The 27,422-nt window shown below is 45.4% G+C and overlaps 1 long non-coding RNA gene across 1 annotated transcript; it reads right to left on the bottom strand.

The window, feature by feature from the left end:
- On the bottom strand, positions 1-27,422 carry LOC144340012 (uncharacterized). The gene is made up of 2 exons (XR_013415692.1): positions 27,089-27,422; positions 1-335 (listed from the first exon to the last, which is right to left on the bottom strand). It is a non-coding gene; the product is annotated as an uncharacterized LOC144340012 (long non-coding RNA).

Below are 27,422 nucleotides of genomic sequence, written 5' to 3' on the forward strand. Positions count from 1 at the left end.
CAGGGTAAAAAGACATTTTTATAGTGTATCATGGGAAGTCTTGGATAACTGGGATTAACATGCAGGGTTTAAGATCGTTATGTTCTGCCATGGTAGCAAAACCTGATAATATGAATTAAAATGAACAATCATAAAATGCAAATGTGTTTGCCACATAATCAGAGCATAAGATCAATCATGTTGGCTCTGCTTGTTGAGTGTCTGTGTCAGGAGCCCACATGGAAGCAGAAAGGACCGATTCTTTGTTCCTGGGCAGAGGAATAGCTTCTGCCACTCTGTTCCCAAATCCTTGTTAAATGATTTGTTGATGGTTCATCTCCTCGTCTAGGCTGTATCTGTGGGAGAGAAACTGTCTTAATTCTCTTCATTATCAGGGCCTGCTCGCACCTTGTGTACTAAAGGTGACCAAGAGCCGTATCTCCAGACCCTGCCTGGCAGCAGAAGCAGTGGCGGGACTGCGATGGGAGAGGTGGCTGCAATGCTGCGGGGCTTAAGACAGATTCTGCCCCCAAAAAGCTACCGGTAGTTAACAAGTGTGTTCTGCAGCCACACCTCTCCCACCCCGCACTGTCTTCGGTGCAATGCCTTTCACGCCTCGGTGCTGTCCAGGGAAGCTCTGGTCCCCGGTGGCTGCAAGTCCTCGGCTTCCCACAGCCTCCCCCGCAGCACCTGCTGCAGACTCAGAGATGAACCGAGAGCACTGAGTCTTCAGAGATCAAGGGCATGACTCACACATTCCAATTATGACACAGAGGGAAGTATTCTCAAGAAAGAGCTAGGGAAGCAAAGATTTTACTGGGCCCCTGTTTGGGCACATTATCACGTGGCCCCCTCTGGTGCCACCTGCCAAGGGCCTTTCCCTGCTGATGGGAGGGTCTGCCCCTGGCTCTGCCCAGGAATTTTTGCACCTCCTCCACCGAGGCCAGCATTCCAGCTGGGCCCACAGCCACCCTTCACCCCTCTTCCAGTTCCTAGAACAGGAACACGCTGCTGTGGTTCCCTGCAGCAAGGTCAGGTGCCAGGTGCATGGGCCTGCTGCTCCGGGTCTGGACAGGAGGGCAAGAACCAGCAGGACAGTTACTTTTTTTTTTTTTTTTTTTTTTGAGAGGGAGTCTCGCTCTGTCACCCAGGCTGGAGTGCAGTGGCGCGATCTCGGCTCACTGCAAGCTCCGCCCGCGGGGTTCACGCCATTCTCCTGCCTCAGCCTCCTGTGTAGCTGGGACTACAGGCACCCGCCACCACGCCCGGCTAATTTTTTGTATTTTTAGTAGATACGGGGTTTCACAGTGTTAGCCAGGATGGTCTCGATCTCCTGACCTCGTGATCCGCCCGTCTCGGCCTCCCAAAATGCTGGGATTACAGGCGTGAGCCACCGTGCCCGGCCTGGACAGTTACTTTTTAAGGTGAAGGCGGAATTTGTTGGGTGACATCCCCCCAGTAGTTCCTGCCAATGCCTGAGCTGACTGCACTGTGGCTACCTGATAACTCGGACCAGAAGCTCCTTTGTGAATCGTCTTTTCCCTTCCTCCTTGATCATTATTATTTAACAGGAGTGAACAAATGGGACCCTAGTGCTGCTTTTCTTTCTTTTTTTTTTTTTCGAGATGGAGTCTCGCACTGTCATCCAGGCTGGAGTGCAGTGGCACAATCTTGGCTCATTACAACCTCCGCCCCCCGGGTTCAAGCAATTCTCCTGCCTCAGCCTCCCGAGTAGCTGAGACTACAGGCGCCTGTCACCACGCCCCGCTAATTTTTGTATTTTTAGGAGAGATGGGATTTCACCATGTTGGCCAGGCTGGTCTCGAACTCCTGACCTCAGGTGATCCGCCCACCTCAGCCTCCGAGTGCTGGAATTACAGGCATGAGCCACCGTGCCCAGCCTGCCACTGAGCTTTATATTAAGGGCATTTAGTAGGGGCCCAGTCAATATCAGCGAAACCAGCGAAGTGAATCCTAACATTTGCATCACACTTTCCACTTTACAAAGCAGCTTCCTGGAATCTTCTCTGGAGAGTTAGGACCTGCCCTTCACTCAGGTACCTGGCAGTTCAAAGTTCCTGGTGAGCCCCACTTTTCGGAGAAGGAGGAGGAAATGTAAGGGGTGTTGCCTCAGGCTCCACTACAGAAATAAAAAGACTGAGAAGAACGCTCTGGGGCTCTCCGTGACTTTTGACGGAGAAGGTCAACTATCAGGTGGCTCTGTGGGTTAAGCACTCTCCATACCAAAAATCACACTTAACCCTCACACAGCCATATGAAGAGGGCATTATCCCCATTCCACAGAGGGGAAAATGACAGTCTGAAGATATTAAATAGCTTTCCCAGCCTTGCTCAATGACTCACGCCTGTAATCCCAGCACTTTGGGAGGCTGAGGCGGGAGGATCATTTAAGGTCAGGAGTTCAAGATCTGCCTGGGCAACATACTGAGACCTCCCGGCTACCATCTCTACCAAAAAAAATTTTTTTTAATTAAAAACCAGGCCAGGTGCAGTGGCTCACGCCTATAATCCCAGTACTTTGGGAGGCTGAGGTGGGTGGATCACCTGAGGTCAAGAGTTCGAGACCAGTCTGGCCATCCTGGTAAAACCCCGTCTCTACTAAAAATACAAAAATTAGCCCAGTGTGGTGGCACACACCTGTAGTCTCAGCTACTTGGGAGGCTGAGGCAGGAGAATCACTTGAACCAGGGAGTTGGAGGTTGCAGTGAGCCAAGATCATGCCACTACACTCCAGCCTGGGTGACAGAGCAAGACTTTGTCTCAAAAAACAAAAATCAAATTTAAAAAAAAATTTTAAATGGCTTTCCCCAGCTCACACAGCTAAGAAGTGACAAAGCTAGGCTTTAAGTCCCAGTCTTTCAGGCTGCATAGAATAATTTATGTTTCATTTGATTACATCAGTGAGCTCCATTCCCGTGTGCTCATTCTTATTTTGTTTATTCAGAAGCCTCACAAAGTTAAAGGATTAGAGAATCCAGTTGTGTTTTGTCTGGCAACCTTACTGGGTCAAAGTTCAAGTATGTAAGGGCAGTCGTCTCAAAATGTGGTCTATGGACCACAGTCCAAAAATGTTACCATTCTGCCAAGAGATAAATACAAAAAACTGAGATTAGCAATGTAGAAACTTTGAAGGCAGGATTTTTCAACCTTGGCACTACTGATTTTGCGGCCCAATAATTCTTTGTTGTGGGAGCCATCCTTTGCACTGTCGGATGCTTCTGGGCATCTCTGGCTTCTGCCCATGAGATGCTAGTAGCATCCCCCTCCCCAGGGGGGACAAGCAAAAATGTCTCTGCTATTGTCAAATGTTCTCGAAGGTGGAGGGGCAAAATCAAGAGCCCTTCCTGCCTCTTTCTGGTTGAAAAACACTAACCACTGTTTAAAAACAATTTGACAGATGAATGGTATGTCTGCTCCATCTAATAATTTTTAAATTGGACCTTGAATTTTGTATGTTTCTGTTGTTTTTTAATTTCATTTTACCAGTAATTCATTTTTATTGATTGTATTAAAGTATCAGTCTGTAAGCCATTGGAGAAATAAAAAGCAAAACAAAACTGGTCTTTCACCATGGATGGATTTAGAAGCCCTGACGGAGGAAGAATACAACATCTATGTGTAAGAAGGCCGCTGAGAGGAGACAGAAGATATCCCAGCAGATTCTTTTCCTATCTTGTGGCTTGTGAACCTAAATATAATCTTTTTAAAATATATATATATTTTAACAATTTTTTTAAATATGTGAACCAAGCACATGGTACCAAATCAAAAAAGCACAGCCCGGCCAGGCATGGTACTTTATGCCTGTAATCCCAGCACTTTGGGAGGCGGAGGCCGGCGAATAACCTGAGGTCAGGAGATCGAGACCAGCCTGGCCAACATGGTAAAACCCCATCTCTACTAAAAATACAAAAATTAGCCAAGCGTGGTGGTGCATGCCTATAGTCCCAGCTACTTGGGAGGCTAAGGCAGGAGAATCGCTTTAACTGGGGAGGCAGAGATTGCAGTGAGCCGAGATCATGCCATTGCACTCCAGCCTGGGTGACAGAGCGAGACTCCATCTCAAAAGAATAAATAAATAAATAAAAATACAGAAATAAAAACACAAAAATTAGCCAGCGTGGTGGCAGGCAGCTATAATCCCAGCTCCTTGGAAGGCTGAGGCAGGAGAATTGCTTGAACCCAGGAGGCAGAGGTTGCAATGAGCCAAGATTGCGCCACTGCACTCTAGTCTGGGTGACAGAGCAAGACTCCGTCTCAATTTTTATTTTTATTTTTTGAGATGGAGTCTTGCCCTGTCACCCAGGCTGGAGTGCAGTGGTGGGATCTCGCCTCACAGCAACCTTCACCTCCCAGGTTCAAGTGATTCTTCTGCCTCAGCCTCCAAAGTAGCTGGGATTACAGGCACGCACCACCACACCCAGCTAATTTTTGTATTTTTAGTAGAGACAGGGTTTCACCATGATGGCCATGCTGGTCTCGAACTCTTGACCTTGTGATCTGCCCGCCTTGGTCTCCCAAAGTGCTGGGATTATAGGCGTGAGCCACCGCACCCGTTTTTTTTGTTTTGTTTTGTTTTTGTTTTTTTTTTGAGACAGAGTCTTGCTCTGTTGCCCAGGCTGGAGTGCAGTGACGCAGTCTTGGCTCATTGCAACCTCCACCTCCCAGGTTCAAGTGATTCTCCTGCCTCAGCCTGCCGAGTAGCTGGGATTACAGGTGCCTGCCACCATGCCCAGCTAACTTTTTGCATTTTTAGTAGAGATGGGGTTTCACCATGTTGGCCAGGCTGGTCTCAAACTCCTGACCTCGTGATCTGCCCGCCTCGGCCTCCCAAAGCACTAGGATTATAGGCATGAGCCACCACCCCCAGCTGCCCAATTTTTTTAACATGTGGACCAAGCACATAGTAACAAATTGAAAAAGAACAGCCCCCAGTGACTTTAGAGTTATTAAGTTCTCATTCTCTGCAAGATTTTCCTAGTCTATGCAGACAGACACGCCTTCATACTTCCTCTTTCTCTCCCTCTGATGATGGACTTTTAAGGAGTGGCAGATCTGTGGCCACTCTGAGCAGTGCTGCAGCATCCACCTTGTACATGCAGGCAGGAATCAGTTTTGGTAGATGATTCTGCAGCTAGATTACTTTCAAGCTCTTTGCAATACTATTTTGATTGTCAACATCATCAGTGTCAGCCCCGCACATTAATATATCTTTTTCTGATTTCTAAAACAATATATACTTATTATAAAAATTCAAATGTCACAGAAATATTTAACTCTAAAAGTAAAAATACCCCATAATCTCACTCTTCCCTGTTCCTCACCATAACCCCTATGGTGACAACACATTTCTGTTGCTGGAAGCCATCCAGTTTGTGGTACTTTGTTAGGCAGTGCTAGGTGACAAATGCACCTATAGAAAACAGGTGACATGAGATGTGTCCCCCCGTCACCTCTCTGAGACTTTTCCCACAGCATCAAATGAGCAGCAGGGCAGGCATCACGGGACCGTAGGGAGGGCTGAAACCTGGGGTCTAGTCTTCCAGAGTTTTTCATGTGTGTGTGTGTGTGTGTGTGTTTAAAACAAACGTGATCACATTATATATTCTGTCCTAGAATTATCATCCTTAGATATTAAACGTTACATACAAAATGTCCGCAAAGGTTTCTGGTACTAAAGGAAGAATAATTCAAACAAATCTATTTGTAAAGCAAAGTATTACTGATAACACATTTATCCAGATTTTAGAAATGTGAAAATCCACCGATGTGTAGCCATATGGTAGTCTGTTTGTTTCCTTGAAATTCACCCAGAAGGATTGTTCTCATGTAGTATTTATTAAAATGTATGTTTTCTGCCTAACATTGTTGAAGAAAACAAATATTTCCCTGGACCAGCCTAACCATCTTATTAACTGTAAATTGCATTATCTGAAATGCAATCAATATTCTTCTGGTATACAGTGCTCCTAACATATCATTCTAAACCACATTAATAGACAGAGAAGCCTGCATAAGATTCACAGGCTTTGTCTTGTCTAGCTATTGTTCAGATTTCTTCATTCAAACCCTGCCGTCTGAGCTGAGCATTAATTATCACTGAGGGCAGGAAAAAAATTGCCACTTTAAAAAAGCAAGCATTGATGACTACAGGTAAATAAATGACACTGTCAGGTTTGGATTCCCAAATCAAACATTCCTTCAAAGAATATTTTTTGAGCATGTTTTACATTCTAAGCTCTGAGCTGGGTGCCATGGGTGATACAAAAACGATTAACATAGAGTCTCTGCCTTGCAAAGATTTCTTAGGAGGTAGTTTCCTTAAGAAAGAATATACTTAAAATTAAAAAAAAAAAAATTTGGTGACTTAAGCTCACGTACTGGGTATCAAAAAATTATTGGATTTCAAGCAAGCATTCTTGCTGCTTTGGTGCATATTAATATCTTCTCAATATAGACATATCTCACCTGACAGATTAGAATATTTTAGTTTCCTTAATATGAATTTCTGCTAAATAAATCCTTCTATTATAAAATCAGATAGGATTTCTGAAAAAAAAAGCTTTATCTTTGAATGAAAGAAAATTATTATTTAAAAAGCAAGCATCTAGAAATCACACGTACTGAAAATGCATGCTTAGCCTTGTACAGCATTTAGCAAGTACTCAAAAAATTTTCATTATTGAATTAGTATATTAATGATAATAATATTGGTCATATTTTAAAAGTTTCTCTTCATCTGTAAAGGGCTTATCTCCTTACTAAAGCTGACTCTGAAAATGCCCTCATGTCATCACTGCAAAATGAAACCTGTCTAAATCCATCCTGAAACCCTGACAGTGTCATCTGTGTCTGTTTCACGTCCTAGTCCCAATGTATATAGTGTCGTTCCTGGAGCTTTGGGATTCCGTTAAATTCTACTTCAGCTTTAGACCTCTATGTGTGTCTAGCTGTAACTCTCAAGCAATTTCTTAATGAGTTCTCCTTTAATTCCACTTCTAAAACTTACTTTTGTCTTGTCAGTTTATCAGGTAAAGAGACAGAAAACAGTTGATTAGTTTCCTGAGACTAGAGAGTCTAATATCCAAGCCTTCCTATGAGTGCAGTAGCCTCACTTCTAAAAATACATTTCTTTCCTCTCACAATTAAAAAGCAATTAAAGTCTGAATGCACTTTGAAAAAATTAAAAGTTAAAAATAAATAAACAAAAATACACTTTTCTCCTAAGTCATCTGGTGAATCTGACCCGACAAACACCATCATGGCTGTCACCGGGAGGCATCTCCAAGGATTCCGTGATTTTCACTCATTTTCCTTGCCAGGTAATTAGAGACGCCACCGCTACGTACCGTCTGATGGAAAACACATCTTTATGTGTGCAGATATGTTTTAGGCTACTGGAAGTGCCTAAAAAGTGATACACTTTTTGAGCAAATAATTTATATTAACTTTACAACACATAACTGAATCTTTTCTATTAGTTCTGAACTTTTCCTGAAACAGCTTTTACGCTATCTCTAATCGTATCCCGGGCCTTTGTTAAAACGACAATCTTTTTAATTCACTGAAACTCTACTTTTGATGTCAGATCCCTGGGGACCCCTGGTCCGTGTGTTTCCCAGTTCAGGTTGGTATAGGTCTCTCCCTCAGTCTGTCTCTCTCCTGTCTCTTCTCCTTCCCTCCTCTCTCTGGAAGCCTCTTCCTCCTCCCTCCAAGCTCCTGAGGGCAGTGATTTATCTAGCTTTTTGTGTCTTTCTGCACTCAGAGTTTACAGCCAAAAAGCCTGTGTCCAGTGGGCACGTTAGAGGCCTGTGACACAAGAAGTCCTAGTTCTACTACTCCCTAAAAGAAGAAACTCACTTAAACCACTTCCATAAAACCCCTAGCCAGAATTAGCTAAATCTTCAAATGTCCAGGCCTTAGGTCACAAGGTGTCCCTTAGCAAGGGACATCTGTAGAAACTTTGGTTTGATTTCAGTACTGAAAAAGACAGTCAACTGATGTCATCAGCACACCTAAATCTCGGCCTCACATGCATACACTCTGCCCACACACAGCACACATAAACACTCACACATGTACACACACACACACACACACACACACAGAGTCGCTAAATTTATGAGGTTTCAGGCCTGTGGAATTTTGAATGACATCAGCCATGTCTACTGTAATTTCATGGGCTGGCAAAATCTGCAGATGAAGAATAGCAAGTTGTTTTAACAGCAGCCAGTAGGGTGGTACCACCACTTCCTGCCGGGACGTCACCCCGTGGTAAATCCGCAGGGACATCGCTCTCCCCTATAACTATCCAGGATTGCTCCCCAGCAGGGTAACAGGTCCTCCCACTAGATCATCCCTTCTCAGAAAGCTTCTGGCACACCTAATACTGTTATTTACCAAGGGCTACCTATGATATTTTTTAAATGGAGTAAGGAGAGAAAGTGAATCACATGCTTTTGGTTTGTTGGGAAGGAAAGATGAAAACTCGAGTTCCACCCGTGGCCTGTTGTTATGGGTTGAACTGTGTCCCCCCAGGAAGATATGTTGAAGTCCTAATGCCCAGGACCTACGAATGTGGCCTGTTTAGAAACAGGGTCTTGGCAGATGTAAAGAGTTAAGATGGGATCATGCCACAGGATGACGTGCCCCGAATCTAATGTGATGGATGTCCTTATTGGAAGAGGAAAGTGGCTGTGTGAGGCCAATACAGGGAGCAGGCCACGTGACACGGGGGGCAGAGATCTAAGTGCTGCAGCTGCTGGCCAAGGAACACGAAGGAGCACCAGGAACATGACTCTGCTGACACCTTGATTTTGGACTTCTGGCCTCCAAAACTGTGAGACAACACATTTCTGTTGCTGGAAGCCATCCAGTTTGTGGTACTTTGTTAGGCAGCGCTAGGTGACAAATGCACCTATAGAAAACAGGTGACACGAGATGTGTCCCCTGTCACCTCTCTGAGACTTCTCCCACTGCATCAAATGAGCAGGAGGCCAGGCATCACGGAACCGTAGGGAGGGCTGATGAGACAACTGGGGCAGGAAAAACCCATCAAACCCAGGTTCTATGTGGGTCTACTCAATTATGTTACCAAAAAAGCTGAGGAAGAGCAGGGTGCTCGTTCGCCGTGTCATTGGGTGGTTAGTATCTCTCTCTGCACGCATTCCCACACTCTGAGAACAGCAGCAAATGGAAGTACACAGCACACACCATGCTGCCTGTGGGAAAGCCCAGCCGGCTCAGCCAGCACTACTCTGGCACGGCCTGGCACCACCCAGCTATGGCCTTGCAAAGAAGCTTTGAAGGCAGCACTGATTTTACTCCTCAAAATGCCAGATGAAATAAAGACAGGCCAGGCACAGTGTCTCATGCCTGTAATCCCAGCACTTTGGTAGGCGAGGCAGGTGGATCACCCGAGGTCAGGAGTTCAAGACCAGCCTTGCCAACATGGTGAAACCCCATCTCTATTAAATATACAAAAATTAGCCAGGCATGATAGTGGGTGCTGGTAATGCCAGCTACTGGAGGCTGATGCAGGGAGAACCACTTGAACCCAGGAGGCAGAGGTTGCAGTGAGCCAAGATCGCGCCACTGCCCTCTAGCCTGGGTGACAGAGCAAGACTCCATCTCAAAAAAAAAAAAGAGAAGAAAGGAAGACAAAGTTTACTTAAGATAACAAAAAAGCAAAGTCTATGGTGTTCCTAAAAGGATGAACTGACCTATATCATTTTCCAGAAGGTGTGGGTGTCCATCCCACATCAGGCTGTTTGTGCCAGCTGTGTTGGCCTTGATGATTTGCCTCCATCCTTCTTTAATTTTGATTCCCAAGTAATTCCTGAATATACTCCATTTTAAAGATTCAAATAACATAGGAACATACAGGAGAAAAGGGAATGTTCCCTCCCCTCCCCCGTGAGGCCTCCTCCCTTCTTTGCATTTCTGTATATAAACATGTACACAAGCACACAGAGAGAATTTTAAAACATAAGTATCATTCTTTCTATTCCTAAGCCTCTGTAAGCCCATAGCTTCCTTTTCCTCTTAAACACATCCTGTACAATCTGAAATGTTTCACAATATACTATCTTCACACAGTGCTCTTAAGAGTTGTAAGCTTTTATGATTTAGGTTGGGGGTTCGATAGAAACTGTTTGTCAGTGCCATTTAACAGCTATTTTATTTAACTTTAGAACACTTTCATTACACAATTATATATAATATAATGCAGATCATATGACAAATAAAAATGGCTATCAAAAAAAGGTAAGCAGTAACCTTAAGCTGACAGCAATTAAAGTCCATCTTTGCTATGAGAAGAATGTCCAAAATGCTCATAAATGCTACTCATTTCTATCATTTCTATAAGCTCCATGATTAGAATTTAAAGACTGCAAACTAAATATGGACTTTATAAAGATTCAACAAGCTACAGATTGAACTTATAAAAATAGTTCCCTTCTTCCTTTAGGTTACCGTGCGGGTCTTGCCTGACTCTGAGGCTTGCATGCCTGGAGTCATTTTTAAGTCCTCTTTCTTTTGCTCTCTGTAGGCAGCTTACCACCCAGTAAGCTCCAGAAAGGAGTGTGGGCCCTGACCTTCCTAGAGCCAGCGGCAGAGCCCTCGTGGCCTCTCCTCTGCATTGTATCTGCCATCTCCTGACCAGGCCCTCTGTTTAGTCTCTTTTCTGCTCCAAGCCCTCTGGCACACTGGGCCCTAGAAAACTTCCAGGTCCAATCTTCTCTGCCACACCACATGAGATGAAATAGGATGGGAAGTTTTACTGGGTAAAGATTTCAGGTCCATCTAGTTCTCATAAGAAAAATGTGGCCATGACTTTCAGATGCTCTGTGACCACCTTCTCATGGGCTGGTTGACTATCAGGGAATTCCTAGGAATTGTATATAAGTACTTTTTTTTCTTTTTGAGAGGGAGTCTCAGTCTGTTGCCCAGGCTGGAATGCAGTGGTGTGATCTCAGCTCATTGCAACCTCCACCTCCCAAGTTCAAGCGATTCTCCTACCCAGCCTCCTGAGTAGCTGGGATTACAGACATGCACCACCACGTCCGGCTACTTTTTTTTGTATTTTTAGTAGAGATAGGGTTTCACCATGTTGGCCAGGCTGGTCTGGAACTCCTAAACTCAGGTAATCCACCCGCCTTGGCCTCCCTCCCAAAGTGCTGGGATTACAGTTGTGAGCCACCATGCCCAGGTGAGAATAAGTACAATTGTATGGGAAGAGTGATCCCTTATTTTCTATCATATTCCCAAGGACACCCTTGACTCCACAAAAAAGCATAAGAACCACTGACTTTATGTATCAGAAGATCACTGAATTTCAACACTGGCCAGAGGTCAGATTTAAATTGGCCATTCATTTATCCCTTCATTCACTCAAGTAAAGGCTATCTTAGAACAGTGACAGGGCCATGCCTGTCCTCCAGGATCAGTCATTTATCAGGGCAGATCACAAGATGGGAACACACCTGTAGAACTGTGACTTTTGAGGAAATGTCTTGGAAAGGTTCAAGGTTATAAACTTGGCTCTTTATGGCCAGGTCATTTTCAGGATGGTGTTGCTGAGGGAAGCAAAACTAACTCATAGATTTTGAAGAGAATGAGAAGGCACTGGCCCTGTGAAACTGTGGAGAATCACCAAATATCACCTTCCTCCAGAAACTGGTTTCTCCTGGTGGCCTTCTAAAATGGGTTGAATGGGGAGCTCCCAAAAAGATGTATCTGCTCAAAGCCTGTGGATGTGACCTTAGCTGGGAAAAGGGTCTTTACAGATACAATTCAGGATCTTAAAATGAGATCACCCTGGTTCAGGATGATCCCAAAATCCAATGACAAGGAGTGTAATAAGAGAGGAGAGGCAATGCAAGGATGGGGGCAGAGAGTGGAGCAATGTGTCCACAAGCCAAGGGACAGTAAAGGTTGTGGGCCACTGCCAGGAGCTGAGAGAGAGGCTCCGGACAGGTCCTGCCTGCAAGAACCCAGAAGGAAGCCGCCCTGCTGACACCTTGATTTCAGACTTCCAGCCTCCAGAACTGAGAGAGACTCAACTTCTGGTTTTTGTTTTGTTTATTTGTTTTTTCGGGGTTTTTTTTGAGACAGAGTTTTGCTCTTGTTGCCTAGGCTGGAGTGCAATGGTGCAATCTCAGCTCACTGTAACCTCCGCCTCCTGAGTTCAAGCGATTCTCCTGCCTCAGCACCCCAAGTAGCTGGGACTACAGGCGCGTGCCATCACGCTCAGCTAATTTTGTATTTTTATTAGAGACGAGGTTTCTCCATGTTGGTCAGGCTGATCTCGAACTCCCAACCTCAGGTGATCCACCCACCTCGGCCCCCCCAAAGTAAACTTCTGTTTTCTTAAGCCACTCAGGTGGTGCTAATTTGCTCCAGGAAATGAACGGACCTCCCTGTTTCTGTGGACATGCCATTTCTCTGCTCACTTCCACCTTCACCCCTCTCCGAGTCAGACCACAGCTTAAAGCAGCTAGTCAAGGGCTTCCCTCCTCTCCATTACGCCCTCCTCCTTAGAAGGGCACATGCCCACCTCCGGGTAAGCAGTGGCTCATTTCCTCACCCCCATTAGTCTTGCTTTACTTTTTTTTTTTTTTTTTTTCATACCGGGTCTCACTCTATCACCCAGGTTGGGGTGCAGTAGTGCAATCTTGGCTCACTGCAACCTAGAGTTCCCAGATTAAGCAATCCTCCCACCTCAGCTTCCCAAGTAGCCAGGACCACAGGCAAGTACCACCATGTCTGGCTAATTTTTTATTATTATTATTATTTGTAGAGACAGGGTCTCCCTATGTTGCCCAGGCTGATCTCGAACTCCTGGGCTCAAGGGATCCCCCTGCCTCAGCCTCCCAAAGTGCTGGAATTACAGGCGTGAGCCACAGTGCCTAGCCTCAGTTCTTTTTTGAGACAGAGTCTCGCTCTTGTTGGCCAGGCTGGAGTGCAGTGACGCAATCTTGGCTCACTGCAACATCTGCCTCCTGTGTTCAAGCGATTCTTATGCCTCAGCCTCCCAAGTAGCTAGGATTACAGGGGTACGCCACCACGCCCAGCAAACTTTTGTAATTTTAGTAGAGACAGGGTTTCACCATGTTGGCCAGGCTGGTCTTGAACTCCTGGCTTCAAGTGGTCTGCCCGCCTCAGCCTCCCGAAGTGCTGGAATTACAGGCGTGAGCCACTGTAGCCAGTCAGGCTCAGTTCTTGATTTAAAAATCCCCAGTCTGTGGGCTTTTCCCTGATCACCCACTTCACCCTGGGCCCTGCCACACTCCCAGTCTGCCTCCTTGCTGAATTTCCCCCGCCCCATAACACCTACAACTATCTAACAAGTTACTATTCTAAGAGTGTCACTTTCACATCTCCCTAAGCAAAAAACAGAAAAACCCAAAATGAGAGATGAGATTACAAGGGATGTTTATCTCCCTCTTTATACTATTCTGTTTTTTCTCGTTTTTCTATGTTAATGTTTTGCTCTTTTTTTTTTTTTTTTTTTGAGATGGAGTCTCGCACTGTCGCCCAGGCTGGAGTGCAGTGGCACGATCTCAGCTCACTGCAAGCTCCGCCTCCCAGGTTCACGCCATTCTCCTGCCTCAGCCTCCCAAGTAGCTGGGACTATAGGCCCCGGCCACCACACCCGGCTAATTTTTTTGTATATTTAGTAGAGACGGGGTTTCACCATGTTAGCCAGGATGGTCTCCATCTCCTGACCTCGTGATCCACTCGCCTCAGCCTCCCAAAATGTTGGGATTACAGGCATGAGCCACCGTGCCCAGTCAACGTTTTGCTCTTTTTATTATAAAAAGTTATGGAAAATAAAGCTCCTGAATGCTTCCCTCTCGCCTGCCAAATATCTTCGGGGGCCCACCCCCGAGAGCCCTTGGCAGCCGGACCCTCACTGCTGGCATGTCCTTCGTTCCTTTTCTTCCTCCTTGAGTGATCTCCACCTCTCCGTGTGCAGCCAAAACTGAACTCTGACCCGCACTTCACTGAGACAGTCTCCCTCGGATCCCATGAAAGGAAACCAGATGGGCCAGAATTATTTCAAGGCATGAGGGGCAACAGACAGAGACAGATGGAAGACATATGTTAAAGTCACAATCAGACCAAGTAAGAATCCCTAAAGGCGAGTGCTTAGGTCTCAGTTACATTACTCACTCCAGCATTCTGAAATTCTTTCTCCTCACTCTATTATACTTAATTTAAGCTTGGAATATCGCACTAATTTTTCTCATTGCTTACTTTTTTTAAATGCTAGTGTGCTCGTTGGGCGTCGCTATTCAACAAACCATGAGAAATCTAAAATGCAAGCCCTCCTCTGATGAGAAGTGAAATTGATTTTTTTTAAAGCCATTTGGATTCACCAGAAACAACTGTCTTTTAACACTTGTCTGAACTCCTACCTAATTATTTTTAGGGCTTTGGGCTAAAAAGCAAATTGCATTATGTTCTTCTAAAAGTATATACTTACAGAACCATCTGTAATCCCTTCAAAGCAATCTTTGCAAGTCACTACTGGAATATATAATGCTATAAATTCTATTAGATCATAGAGTCACAGGGCTGGAAGCCATCTAGAGAGCCAACAGATCATAGGCCTCCTGCTGTCTTCAAAACCACATCTTAAGTAGGCCAGAAAATAAATGACCAAATGTATCTTTTCTGTAAATCCCTTTCTGCTTCCACCTCCCACCCTTAAAAATATTTTCAGGTAGAATGAGACCAAGTCCATAAACATCTAAATTTAAAAAGGGAATTGGGCCGGCCACAGTGGCTCATGTCTGTAATCCCAGCACTTTGGGAGGCTGAGGCGGGAAGATCACCTGAGCCTGGCTAACACGGTGAAACCCCATCTCTACTAAAAATTCAAAAATCTAGTCGGGCAAGGTGGTGTGCACCTGTAATCCCAGCTACTCGGGAAACTGAGGTGAGAGATTCACTTAAACCTGGGAGGTTGGCCGGGCGCGGTGGTTCAAGCCTGTAATCCCAGCACTTCGGGAGGCCGAGACGGGCGGATCATGAGGTCAGGAGATCGAGACCATCCTGGCTAACACGGTGAAACCCCGTCTCTACTAAAAAAATACAAAAAAACTAGCCGGGCGAGGTGGCGGGCGCCTGTAGTCCCAGCTACTCGGGAGGCTGAGGCAGGAGAATGGCGTAAACCTGGGAGGCGGAGCTTGCAGTGAGCTGAGATCCAGCCACTGCACTCCAGCCTGGGCGACAGAGCAAGACTCTGTCTCAAAAAAAAAAAAAAAACCTGGGAGGCAGAGGATGCAGTGAGCTGAGATCGTGCCACTGCACTCCAGCCTGGGCGACAGAGCGAGACTCTGTCTCAAAAATAAATAAATAAATAAAAATATAAAGGGAATTGGAGAAGAAGGTGTGATGGTCCATAAGTACTTTCCCCACTGGGAACATCTGCACGGATCACAGGTAAACACTCAGGGACGGGGCCCAGCCTTTCTTCTCTCCTTATCACCAGGTTATCCAACAGGGTAGGCACCAGCAGCCAAGCCTAGTCCAACCTGGGTGATCCCCCTGCTCAAATTCCCAAGGCAGGAACTAGCAGTAAGAAGAGACAGACTTCGTGACATCTACATGAAAACAATTGCTTCTTTTATCTCCAAGGCCAGATTCATTCTAACTTGGGCAAATGCTAAGAAGCATTTTTTTATGGGTAAAAGCAAGTCAGGCCCTATCCTAAAATGAAAGTGTGTATTAAAAGTCGCAGTCTCCTGGCTGGGCGCGGTGGCTCACGCCTGTAATCCCAGCACTTTGGGAGGCCGAGGCGGGCAGATCACGAGGTCAGGAGATTGACACCATCCTGGCTAATACGGTGAAACCCCGTCTCTACTAAAAAGACAGAAAAATTTAGCCGAGCATCGTGGTGGGCGCCTGTAGTCCCAGCTACTCCGGAGGCTGAGGCAGGAGAATGGTGTGAACGCGGGAGGCGGAGCTTGCAGTGAGATCGCGCTGCTGCACTCCAGCCTGGGCGAGAGAGAGACTCCGTCTCAAAAAAAAAAAAAAGAGGTCGCAGTCTCCCTCACTGGCATTATCCCATGCTCTCCTTCATTGTCAACCTCCTTCCCACCCCCAAACCCCTGCTTTTTCCACCTCTCTTCTTTTTCAGACCCCATAGGACCTTCCACCTCCCCTCAGTCTAACAGTAACTCAAGGTTCACTCACACAGCAAGTGTTTTTTGAGCACCTCTCATTCCCCAGACACTGCACTGAGCACTTTTCATAAATATCCTCTCCTTTAATATTCACAGTATGACTCAGGTAGGTACTGTACTCGCCCTCATTCAGCTGATAAAGGAACCGAGGCGCAGAGAAGGTGAGTAACCTGCCCAAAGGCACAAGCTGGTGAGCAGCAGAGGAAGCCAAGATCTGAGCCCAGGAAGTCCAAGGTCAGTGGCCCTGCTCTGGGCGGCCTCCTCGTTAGGCCTCCTCCCAGGCATGGGACAACCTCTAGGGGCCTTCTATTTATTGACGGTTGTGTAACCTTGAGGCCAGCCCACACTGGGCCTACTCTGTTGATAACAAAATGGTCAGTTACCTTGAAAATACAACACAGCCAGAAAGATCGCACGTCATGGAGCCCAGGCAGACGCAATAGAAAAAGCTGGACCCTCTAACAACATCCAGAACCTACGATTCCTCGCTTCAGAACCAAGAAGACTGGGACATGACCGGAACCCGAACTCCAGAACTCTTCCAGAAGCGAGGTGTCCAGTCGCCGGAAGATCCGGGTCTAAAATTGGCCTCCACATATCTTACCATAAATGGCCAAATCTAAAGCCTTCCAATTGGACCCTGTCCAGCCAACATTCCCAAATCCTTTCCCTCTCCCTCCGAGCCCATAAACTTGCCCCAGACCCCAAGTCAGGGAGACAGATTGAAGCCCAATTCCCATCTCCTTGCTGGCAGGTTTTGCAATAGAGCCTTTCCTGTCTCAGCCGGGCACCGTGCCTCATGCCTGTAATCCCAGCACTCTGGGAGGCCAAGATGGGAGGATTGCTTGAGGCAAGCAGTTCGAGACCAGCCTGGTCAATATAGTGAGACCCCCCCCATCTCAAAAAAAAAAAAAAAAAAGCCGGCCGGGCGCAGTGGCTCATACCTGTAATCCCAGCACTTTGGGAGGCGGAGGCGGGTAGATCAGCTGAGGTCAGGAGTTCCAGATCAGCCTGTCCAACATGGAGAAACTCCTCCTCTACTAAAAATACAAAAATCAGCTGGGTGTAGTGGCACATGCCTGTAATCTCAGCTATTCACGAGGCTGAGGCAGGAGAATCTCTTGAACCTGGGAGGCAAAGGTTGCAGTGAGCCGAGATCGCTCTACTATGCTCCAGCCTGGACGACAAAAGCGAAACTCCATCTAAAAAAAAAATTTTTTTAATTAATTAATTAAAAAAAAAAATTCCTTTCCTGCCTAGCTGTTGGCTTCTGTGCACATAGGGCAGCGAGCCATTGATAACAGCAGTGGTGCAAGCATTAGGAAGTATAAGACGCTGGGAGAGTATATGAGGAGAGGACCTGACACCATCTGGGCTCAGGGATAGCTTCTTGGAGTGGGGAGACAATTAAATTAGGGCCAGGCAGATAGGAGAGTCATCAGAGAAAGAGGTAGGAGAGGAACGGTTCCGTCCAGGAAATGAATTCCTTCATGTGTTCATTTACTCTCTCATTTGGAGTTTGATACTGAATTGCCAGTGATTGCTACTTTCTCAGTGGCATTGGCATCTGCAGACTAGAACCTGGGCAGGAAGCAGAGATTCTGATAGTCATGCACTCATTAACGCTATCAATATTTGTCGACCCTAAACTGTGTCATTGTTAACCTCAGGCATCAAGAGATGCCGGGCTTATTTGACAAATGGATGAGAGACCTTCCCTTGCTTCCTGAGATCTTCACACAAAGTCCACCTGGCAGGTGAGGCCAACTCTGGATGAACGTCCTTCACTTCATCCATTAGTTTTTAATGCCCTTTCCAAGAAAAAGAGGCCAAGTGCACCAGACTCCTGCTGCACCCAGAGTCTGAGCTGCTCTGTACCACTGTATCCTCAAACTTGTCCCGGAAGACAGAATGGACGTGATGGTTCCGCCAAACAGCCCACCCCTGCAAACATTCGTCTAGTATTTGCTTTTCATACTTAAAAATCAAGCACTCTGGAAAGCATCTGCAATAATGTATACTGTGTTGGTCTAGGCAGTTGGTTACACGGGTATGCACACTATGTAAAAATTCATTAAGCTGTGCACTTAGGAGGTGAGCATCTTTTACGTCTTTTTCACAATTCAATTAAAAAGTTTATTTAAAACATCAGCCAATGCAGTTCACTTTCTGGTTCTCATTAGCATTATGGGAAAAGAGAATATTTGAGCTGGAAAGGACCTCTGAGAGTAGCTAGACTAGCCTTTCCCAACATGTGTTCCGTGGAACCCTGGCCCCAAGAGATTGTCTGAAAAACAGAAATATATATGGGTCAAATAAATGTGACAGATGCTACATACTATTTGTTTTAGGGATTCACAATATCAGCTCCAAAACAGAGCACATCAGTCTCCACACATCCCGCCCTCCACCTCATAGTCTCCATGTCAATATCACTTTTTCCATACTCCAGGAAATGGTATCCACCCAATGGCACAAGCCAGAAATCTGGGAATCGTTTCTGATTTTTCGCTTTCTCTTGCTTCTTGCAATTACATCTCCAAAACTGTTCTGAAATCTGTCCACTTTTGCCCCATTTTCACTCCATTACTCAGAACCACCAGCGTCACAACGTCTCTCCCCTACAACACCTTGGGCCTCCTAATGGTTCTGCCTCCCTCTCCCTCTTCTCTCCAAAGCAGCCAGCAGCTCTCAGAAAAACAGAATATCACTCCCCTGATGAAAATCTTCAGTAGTTCCATGTTTCCTTAGAATAAAGTTCGAAATCCCTAAAAAAGCCTCTGAGCTCCCTATCCATCTGGCTTCAAGCTGGACTTCCCCAGTGTCTCCAACGTTCCACACTCTCTCAATAGGGCATTTGCTCTTTTTCTCTGCCACTCTCGACCACAACCTGGGCAACTCCTCCTCATCCTGCGGGGCTCAGCACTTCTTTGAGGATGCCCCCTTGCCATGCACTCCCATTTTCAGTTTTTGGTTTTTTTTTTGAGACGGAGTTTCACTCTTTTTGCCCAGGCCGGAGTACAATGGTGCAATCTCAGGTCACTGCAACCTCGGCCCCCTGGGTTCAAGTGATTCTCCTGCCTCAGCCTCCCCAGTAGGTGAGATTACAGGCACCCACCACCATGCCCAGACAATTTTTGTATTTTTAGTAGAGACCAGGTTTCACCATGTTTGCCAGGCTGGTCTTGAACTCCTGAGCTCAGGTGATCCACCCACGTCGGCCTCCCAAAGTGCTAGGATTACAGGTGTCAGTCACTACACCCAGGCCCGGATTTCCTCTTTCATAACATCCTTGAAATCCATGGCTTGCTCAATGGACAGGGACTATGTTGTCATTCAGGGCTCTATCTCTAGCAATGCCTGGCCTAGGAGGCATTCAATAAATGCTTTTGAATAAATGATAATACTGAATGTCAAACAAAATGAAAAGAAAATTCCTCTTACACTTAATATAACTGAGAATTCCCCAAACAGAGTTGACCACAACATTCTTTTCTCATTTAACCCTACCAAACTCGTGCTCCTCGGAACACTTGGTAGAAAAGCGGATCTGTTCTAAGTCTCATTTTACAGATTCTGAGGCCCAGAGAGGTGAAAAGAACTGACTGAAGTCAGTTAGCCCGTTAGTTCTTGAAAGAATATAATTTGTTCTCAGAAAATAATGTACAGTGTAGTAAAATTTAACTATTTTTAACACTACTTGGAGATGTTTTGAAGCTAAGAAATACCGTAGAAATTAGAAATCTCAATTAAGATAAGAGGAAAGGGCTAGGCAAGAAAGATAAGAAGCTGGTTTCTTATCACTGACACCGAAATAAATTTAAATTATTAAACAGTTAAGTGAAAATAAGAGCAAAATCTAGAAAAAAAAAGGTAGGGGAATATTTAACTGAATTATCAATGGGACTAACGTTCTAAACTTAAAAACACTGGAAGAAACCATAGAGTAAATGATGTGACTGCTAAAAACTAAAATGTTTGTGTATTAAAACATCAGACAATTAAAGGCAAGCAACAAACTAGGGAAATATTTTTAGCCTCTGCTACAGATTCAGCTAGTTATTCAAAAATTTATATTAGAGAGGCGGGGGGTGGTGGCTCATGCTTGTAATCCCAGCACTATGGGAGGCCGAGGCAGGCGGATCATTTGAGGTCAAGAGTTCGATACCAGCCTCCCAAACCGATGAGCACCCCTACTAAAAATACCAAAAAATAGCTGAGTGTGGTGGCGCGAGCTTGTAATCACAGCTACTCTGGAGGCTGAGGCATGAGAATCACTTGAACCCGGGAGGTTGAGGCTGCAGTGAGCTGTGATCATGCCACTGCACTCCAGCCTGGGTGACAGAGTGAGACTCTGCCTCAAAATATAAAATAAAATTAAATTAAATTTAAAATGCAAATTAAAGCCACAAGAAACCACTGCCACTTTTCAAATGTTCAAAGATTAAGAAAAAGAAAAATGGTCATGGCTGGGCACAGTGACTCACGCTTGTAATCCCAGCACTTTGGGAGGCCGAGGCGGGTGAATCACCTGAGGTCGGGAGTTCGAGACTAGCTTGGCCAACATGGTGAAACCCTGTCTCTACTAAAAATACAAAAACGTAGCCGGGCATGGTGGCAGATGCCTGTAGTCCCAGCTACTCAGGAGGCTGAGGCAGGAGAATCACTTGAACCCGAGAGGCAGAGGTTGCAGTGAGCCAAGGTCATGCCACTGCACTCCAGCCTGGGCAACAAGAGCGAAGTTCTGTCTCAAAAAAAAAAAAGATCATTCCCAAAAACCTCACTAAGGTGAGGCACTAGTCAAGAACCCTCTGTTCATGCTCACAGTCTTTCTGAGAATTCCTTGGCAAGATGTTACAATAACCTGAAGAGTATGCTGAGACCTGGTGACTTCACTCCCAAAAATACTAAGGAAATGACCCAGTTGAGGGTGGAACTCAGATGTACATGCTGGCATTGGGTAAAACAGTGAAAACTGGAAGCCACTGGCATGTTCGCCAGTGGGGGCATGATTGAGTAAAAGGCAGGCTGGCCACAGCAAGGAAAATGAAGAGATTTTAAAGGTATGGGGAAGTGCTTTAACTTACACAGGGTCTCACTGTGTTACACAGGCTGGCTTTGACCTCCTAAACTCAAGCAATCCTCCCACTTCAGCCTCTCAAAGTGCTGGGATTACAGATGTGAGCCACCATTATAGGCATGAGCCACCATGCGTGCCCACTTTATTTATGTATTTATTTTTATTTTTTTGAGATACAGTCTTGCTCTGTCGCCCAGGCTGGAGTGCAGTGGCACGATCTCGGCTTACTGTAACCTCTGCCTCTTGGGTTCGAGCAATTCTCCTGCCTCAGCCTCCCAAATAGCTGGAACTATAGGCACCCACCACCGCGCCCAGCTAATTTTTGTATTTTTAATAGAGACAGGGTTTCACCATGTTGGCCAGGCTGGACTGGAACTCCTGACCTCAGGTGATCCACCCGCCTTGGCCTCCCAAAGTGCTGGGATTACAGGCGTGAGCCACCACGCCCAGCTAACTTATATATATTTCAAGCAGATGTAACAAAGTAAGAAAATTGTATTAAGTGTGATTGCAACTAAAGAAAAATGCAAAGACAATGAACTGGAAGAAAACTACTCTGAGTAAGGAGCGTATCAAGTAATTTTTATTTTCCTTTGCTATTTTTTTGCATTTTCAAATTTTATCCATAACCATATATTGCTCTTCTAATCAGAAACAGCAATGGCACCTTTTTCAGAATGCCTGTGTACCCTGGCATGTGGGCCCTGGGATGCCCAGCAACAGAAGGGCAGCCAGGAAACACTGAGCCAACACTGAGCCTGAGGCCCTCCAGGCCTATAAGGGCCAACCTTCGGCACCACGTGGCTCTTACTCCCTACTTGAATTTTCCACATCGGATTTAAATTGCAGCCACCATGCACTGGTGTGAAAGATGGTGCAGAGGCAGAACAGTCACAACAGGGCCGAAACAGGTTGCCTTCTTCCCAGCGCTACTGTGTGTCCACACCTAAGTTGTCTCATTCCTACATGTGAGCCACCTGGCCAATACAATATAGTTATTCCTCTGTATCTTCAAGGGATTGGTTCCAGGATGCCCTCACACCAAAACCCATGGATGCGCAAGTCCTTTATATAAAATGGTGTAATATTTGCATATAACCTATGCACATCCTCCTGTATACATTAAATCATCTCTAGATTACTTATAATACCTAATACAATGTAAATATTATAAACATTTGGAAAATATTTTTTCCAAGTATTTTTGGTTGGCATTTGGTTGAATCCACAAATGGAGAACCCACGAATGGCCCAGAACAGCAGCTCATGCCTGTAATCTCAGCACTTTGGGAGGCTCAGGCAGGAGGATCCTTTGAGCCCAGAAATGTGAGACCAGCCTGGGCAACATAGGGAAACCCCTGTCTCTTAAAAAATAAAAATAAATAAATAAATAAATAAATAAATAAATTAGGCTGGGCACAGTGGCTCACACCTATAATCCCAGCACTTTGGGAGGCTAAAGTGAGCAAATTGCTTGAGCTCAGGAGTTCGAGACCAGCCTGGGCAATATGGCAAAACCCTGTCTCTACAAAAAAAGTACAAAAATTAGGCTGGGCACAGTGGCTCACATCTGTAATCCCAGCACTTTGTGAGGCCTAGGTGGGCAGACCACTTGAGGTCAGGAGTTCAAGACCAGCCTGACTAACATGGTGAACCCCTGTCTCTACTAAAAATACAAAAATTAGCTGGGCATGGTGGTGCCTATAATCCCAGCTATTCAGGAGGCTGAGGCATGAGAATTGCTTGAACCTGGGTGGCGGAGATTGCAGTGAGCCAAGATTGCACTACTGCACTCCAGCCTGGGCAATACAGCAAGACTCAGTTTAAAAAGAAAAAGAAAAAAACACGGTCAGGCGCAGTGGCTCACGCCTGTAATTCCCAGCACTTTGGGAGGCCGAGGCGGGCGGATCACGAGGTCAGGAGATCGAGACCACCCTGGCTAATACGGTGAAACCCCCTTTCTACTAAAAAGACAAAAACTTAGCCGGGCGTGGCGGCATGCGCCTGTAGTCCCAACTACTCGGGAGGCTGAGGCAGGAGAATGGCGTGAACCCGGAAGGCGGAGCTTGCAGTGAGCTGAGATTGCGCCACTGCACTCCAGCCTGGGTGACAGAGTGAGACACCTTCTCTAAATAAATAAAAAAGTAAGCAAGCTGGGCATGGTGGCTTGTGCCTGTAGTCCCACCCTCTCGGGAGGCTGAGGTGGAAGGATTGCTTCAGCCCAGGAGGTCAAGGCTACAGTGAGCCACGAGGTGGAAGGATTGCTTCAGCCCAGGAGGTCAAGGCTACAGTGAGCCACGATCACACCACTGCACTCCAGCCTGGGAGACAGAGCCAGACTCTGTCTCAAAATAATAATAAAAAAGAACCCATGAATGCAGAACCCACGGATACGGAAATAGGGCTGACTGTAGGTCTTTCTCTAGCTGTGTGAACAAAGCTGGTTATATTCAACTAAATAGCCAAAAGAAAAAGAAGATATTACTAGCATAAATGCTTGGATAATAGGAGATGAAAAGAGGACACAAATGTAGTGTTGGTCAGTTTTAAAACTAAAACTCAGACCGGGCACGGTGGCTCATGACTGTAATCCCAGCACTTTGGGAGGATGTGGTGGGCGAATCACGAAGTCAGGGGTTCGAGACCAGCCTGGCCAATATGGTGAAACCCCATCTCTACTAAAAATACAAAAAAATTAGCTGGCTATAGTGGCGGGCACCTGTAATCCCAGCTACTCTGGAGTCTGAGGCAGGACAATCACTTGAACCTGGGAGGCAGAAGTTGCCGTGAGCCGAGATCGTGCCACTGCACTGCAGCCTGGGCGACAGAGCAAGACTCCGTCTCAAAAACCTACAAACAAACAAAAAACAACTAAAACTCAGAAAAATCAAATTCAATGGTCATTACTTAATAAATTCAAATGGGTCGGGCGCAGTGGCTCACGGCTGTGATCCCAGCACTTTGGGAGGCGGAGCTGGGCAGATTACCTGAGGTCAGGAGTTCGAGACCCGCCTGACCAACATCGTGAAACCCCGTTTCTACTAAAAATACAAAAATTAACCAGGCTTGTTGGCACATGCCTGTAATCCCAGCTACTTGGGAGGCTGAGGTTGGAGAATCGCTTGAACCTAGGAGGCAAAGGTTGCAGTGGGCTAGGATTATGCCACCGCACTCCAGGCTGGGTGACAAAGCGAGACTCCATCTCAAAAAATTAATTAATTAATTAAGATAAATAAATTCAAATGAACCTTAGTGAGCATAGGTAGGCATTAGATTAGGTACCTTTGACCCCTACAATAATATCTGAGGTAGAGAAAGTTGCATGGGCCAAGCAATAGCATGCAGGCACATCAGCATTTAGCCTTTTCAGCTGAGAGGGAACCTGCTCCACCCTTTACAGCTGTGGTCCTAGAGGAAGATATTTGTTTTGCTTTTATTTTTTATTTTTGAGACAGCATTTTTGCTCTGTCACCCAAGCTGGCATGCAGTGGTGCAATCATGACTGACCACAGCCTCGACCTCCTGGCTCAGGCATCCTCTCACCTCAGCCTCCCAAGTAGCTGAGGCCACAGGCACACACAGACATGCACCAACATGCTCGGCTAATATTGTTTATTATTTTTTTAGAGATAGGGGTGTCTCCCTATGTTGCCCAGGCTGGTCTCCAACTCCTAACCTCCAGTGATTCTCCCACCTTAGTCTCCCAAAGTGCTGGAATTATTGGTGTGAGCGACCATGCCCATAATAGGCATAAGCTGGGAACATATTTACTTTATCTGATTTAACTACCTGATAGAGCTGTTTTGAGGATGAAATGAAATAACACTAGTGAAGATCCATGGAGGTACATCCCAATAAAACATTAAAGAGGCAGGGCACGGTAGCCCACACCTGTAATCCCAGCACTTTTGGGAGGCAGAGGCAGACAGATCCCTTGAACTCAGGAGTTCAAGACCAGCCTGGTGCAACAAAACGCCCCTCCCCTCACATAACCCCTTAATCTTTTAAATCAGTACTTGTTCTAATATTTCATGTAGTTTCCTTTAGGCCTGTAGGGAAGAGAAAATGCTTTTCCTCTGCACTCTCATGTTCAGTAACCGGGGGCTTGCAAATGAAGCTGCAAAAGACAGGTATCTTTGACAAAAGGAAAAAAGCAGTTTATGTGTATAATACACATACACACAGGAGTGCTCAGTGATGAGTAACTCAAAAGGGTGGTTAGTATTTGGGGCTTATATACCTAACTTAGTTGAGGGAAAAGAGGGGAAAGAAAGGCCATTGTGGGAAAAACAAATGGGTTTCCTTAGGAAAAACAAATAGAAGTTTTCAGGAGAAGAAACAGGAGATGAGAAAGTTTGTGAGACTGTTTGTCTAGACAGGTATGGATGGTCTCCTTCAGGACCATAAAACTTCCCTGATGAATGCATTTATGAGTAGACCTAACCCAAAGGGGGAATTTATAGCAGCCTCCTTTCTCAGAAGTCACTGCTTTTAGTCAGATAAGGGAAGCTCTGAGAAAGTTTCTATGTGTTTATTCTCCATTGCCTTCAGCTCAAAATAATCCTGATGACAAAGTGTCATATTTTGGCATGGCATAGTCTGAACTCCTTTAGGTTAAATAACTATTACAAAGGGAGATAAAAAGCTGATGCATTCTATGAATTCTAAAGAAAAAGATACCACTAATATAATGAAATAATATAAAAAGTATAATTTATACAATCTAGAATGATGACTATTATGTAATTGCCACCTTAATCATAAGACAAAATCCCAAAATTATAAGTGTCACTACAGCAATTATCCACCTTTAAAAGACAGCATTTGACAACATTCCTAATATCTTAATCTACTGCCTTTCCTAGATTAAATGTATTTTTTAATCACTGTCAGCTATCTTAATCTTTAGAAATTTAAGCTTTTAGTACCATCATTTTCTCTAGGACAATTTTTAAACATTTTAATATCTTAAATTTGAGGTTTTCTTCATTTTCCTGAAATTGTCAACTCAACCCTGAAATCCCCAGTATCCAAAGTTTTTCTCACTAATCACTACAGATAATTAGGAAATCACCTTGAGCCTTTTTCTGAACAATTTCCTAGGTTTGTCTTTACAGGAAGAAAGAAGAGTAAGTTCTAGGAAAACCCTAAGAAATATTTTGAATAAAATGCTTTATTTTGCATAAGTGCAGAATATCTATACAAGTTTCCTCAAAAGGAAGTTTTTAATAAACCAAAAAGGCAAAAATATCCTTAGAAATAATTCAGATGAGGCTGATATTCCAAAGGGCTTAATTATGGAATATATTTCATATTTTAGTTTCGAAGCGAAACTCATATGACCTATAAAACACAAGGTTCGGCCTACCTCCTCAGACGAAATCTTCTCCCTGAAGGAATATAAGTTCATATTTTTGCTGGCATTTTTAATGTGCAAAATACTTAAGTGTGGGTAATCTCCTCTGTTCTTAGCCCTTTCATTATAAACGTTTAAAACTTCTAAAGGTCACCAATGGCTTGCACTTTGCCAATCAATTATTGAAAAGAAATGTACCAGGCTCATGGTGGATTGAGAAAATGTGAGTAACTCATGGGCGATTTAAACTGCCGAAGAACTCCCAGAACAGGAATTTTAGCACACACGGGTGTTACTGGGTGGTATCTTCAAGTACTGGGGTACTCTTAAGGGGGTCACGTGTTGGACTCCTGTTGACTCACTCTCAATCTCTGATCAGTAAAGATCTGGGTGTAGACGATCGGAATTTCTGGGGGAAGGGGCTCCTGATGATGAAACAAAGCCGACAGGTGGTACCTGCAAATCCCCGGGGAGGGACAGGCCGGCCGGCGCCCTCTCCCTCCCAGGAGCCAGGCTTCTGAGCCCTCGGCGTCCACAAAGTCCAGACGCTGCCACTCAGCCCTGAAACGGACACGAAACGGACAAGACAAGCTGCCGCGCTTCAGCCACAGGCACGCGAGTGACTCGATTTCCTGGATCATTGCCCAGCCCGGGTCTGGCAAGTCGTGGGCTCCCAGCCCCGGCAAAGCTTTCCACCCAGACTGAAGCGCAACTCCGCGGAGACCGCGTGGCTGCGAACCACCCGCCGGGTTTACTTTCATATTTAGCTAGGCGCTACCCACAATGCATT

Source organism: Macaca mulatta, chromosome 3 (assembly GCF_049350105.2).
Source record: "Macaca mulatta isolate MMU2019108-1 chromosome 3, T2T-MMU8v2.0, whole genome shotgun sequence".
Lineage (NCBI taxonomy): Eukaryota > Metazoa > Chordata > Mammalia > Primates > Cercopithecidae > Macaca > Macaca mulatta.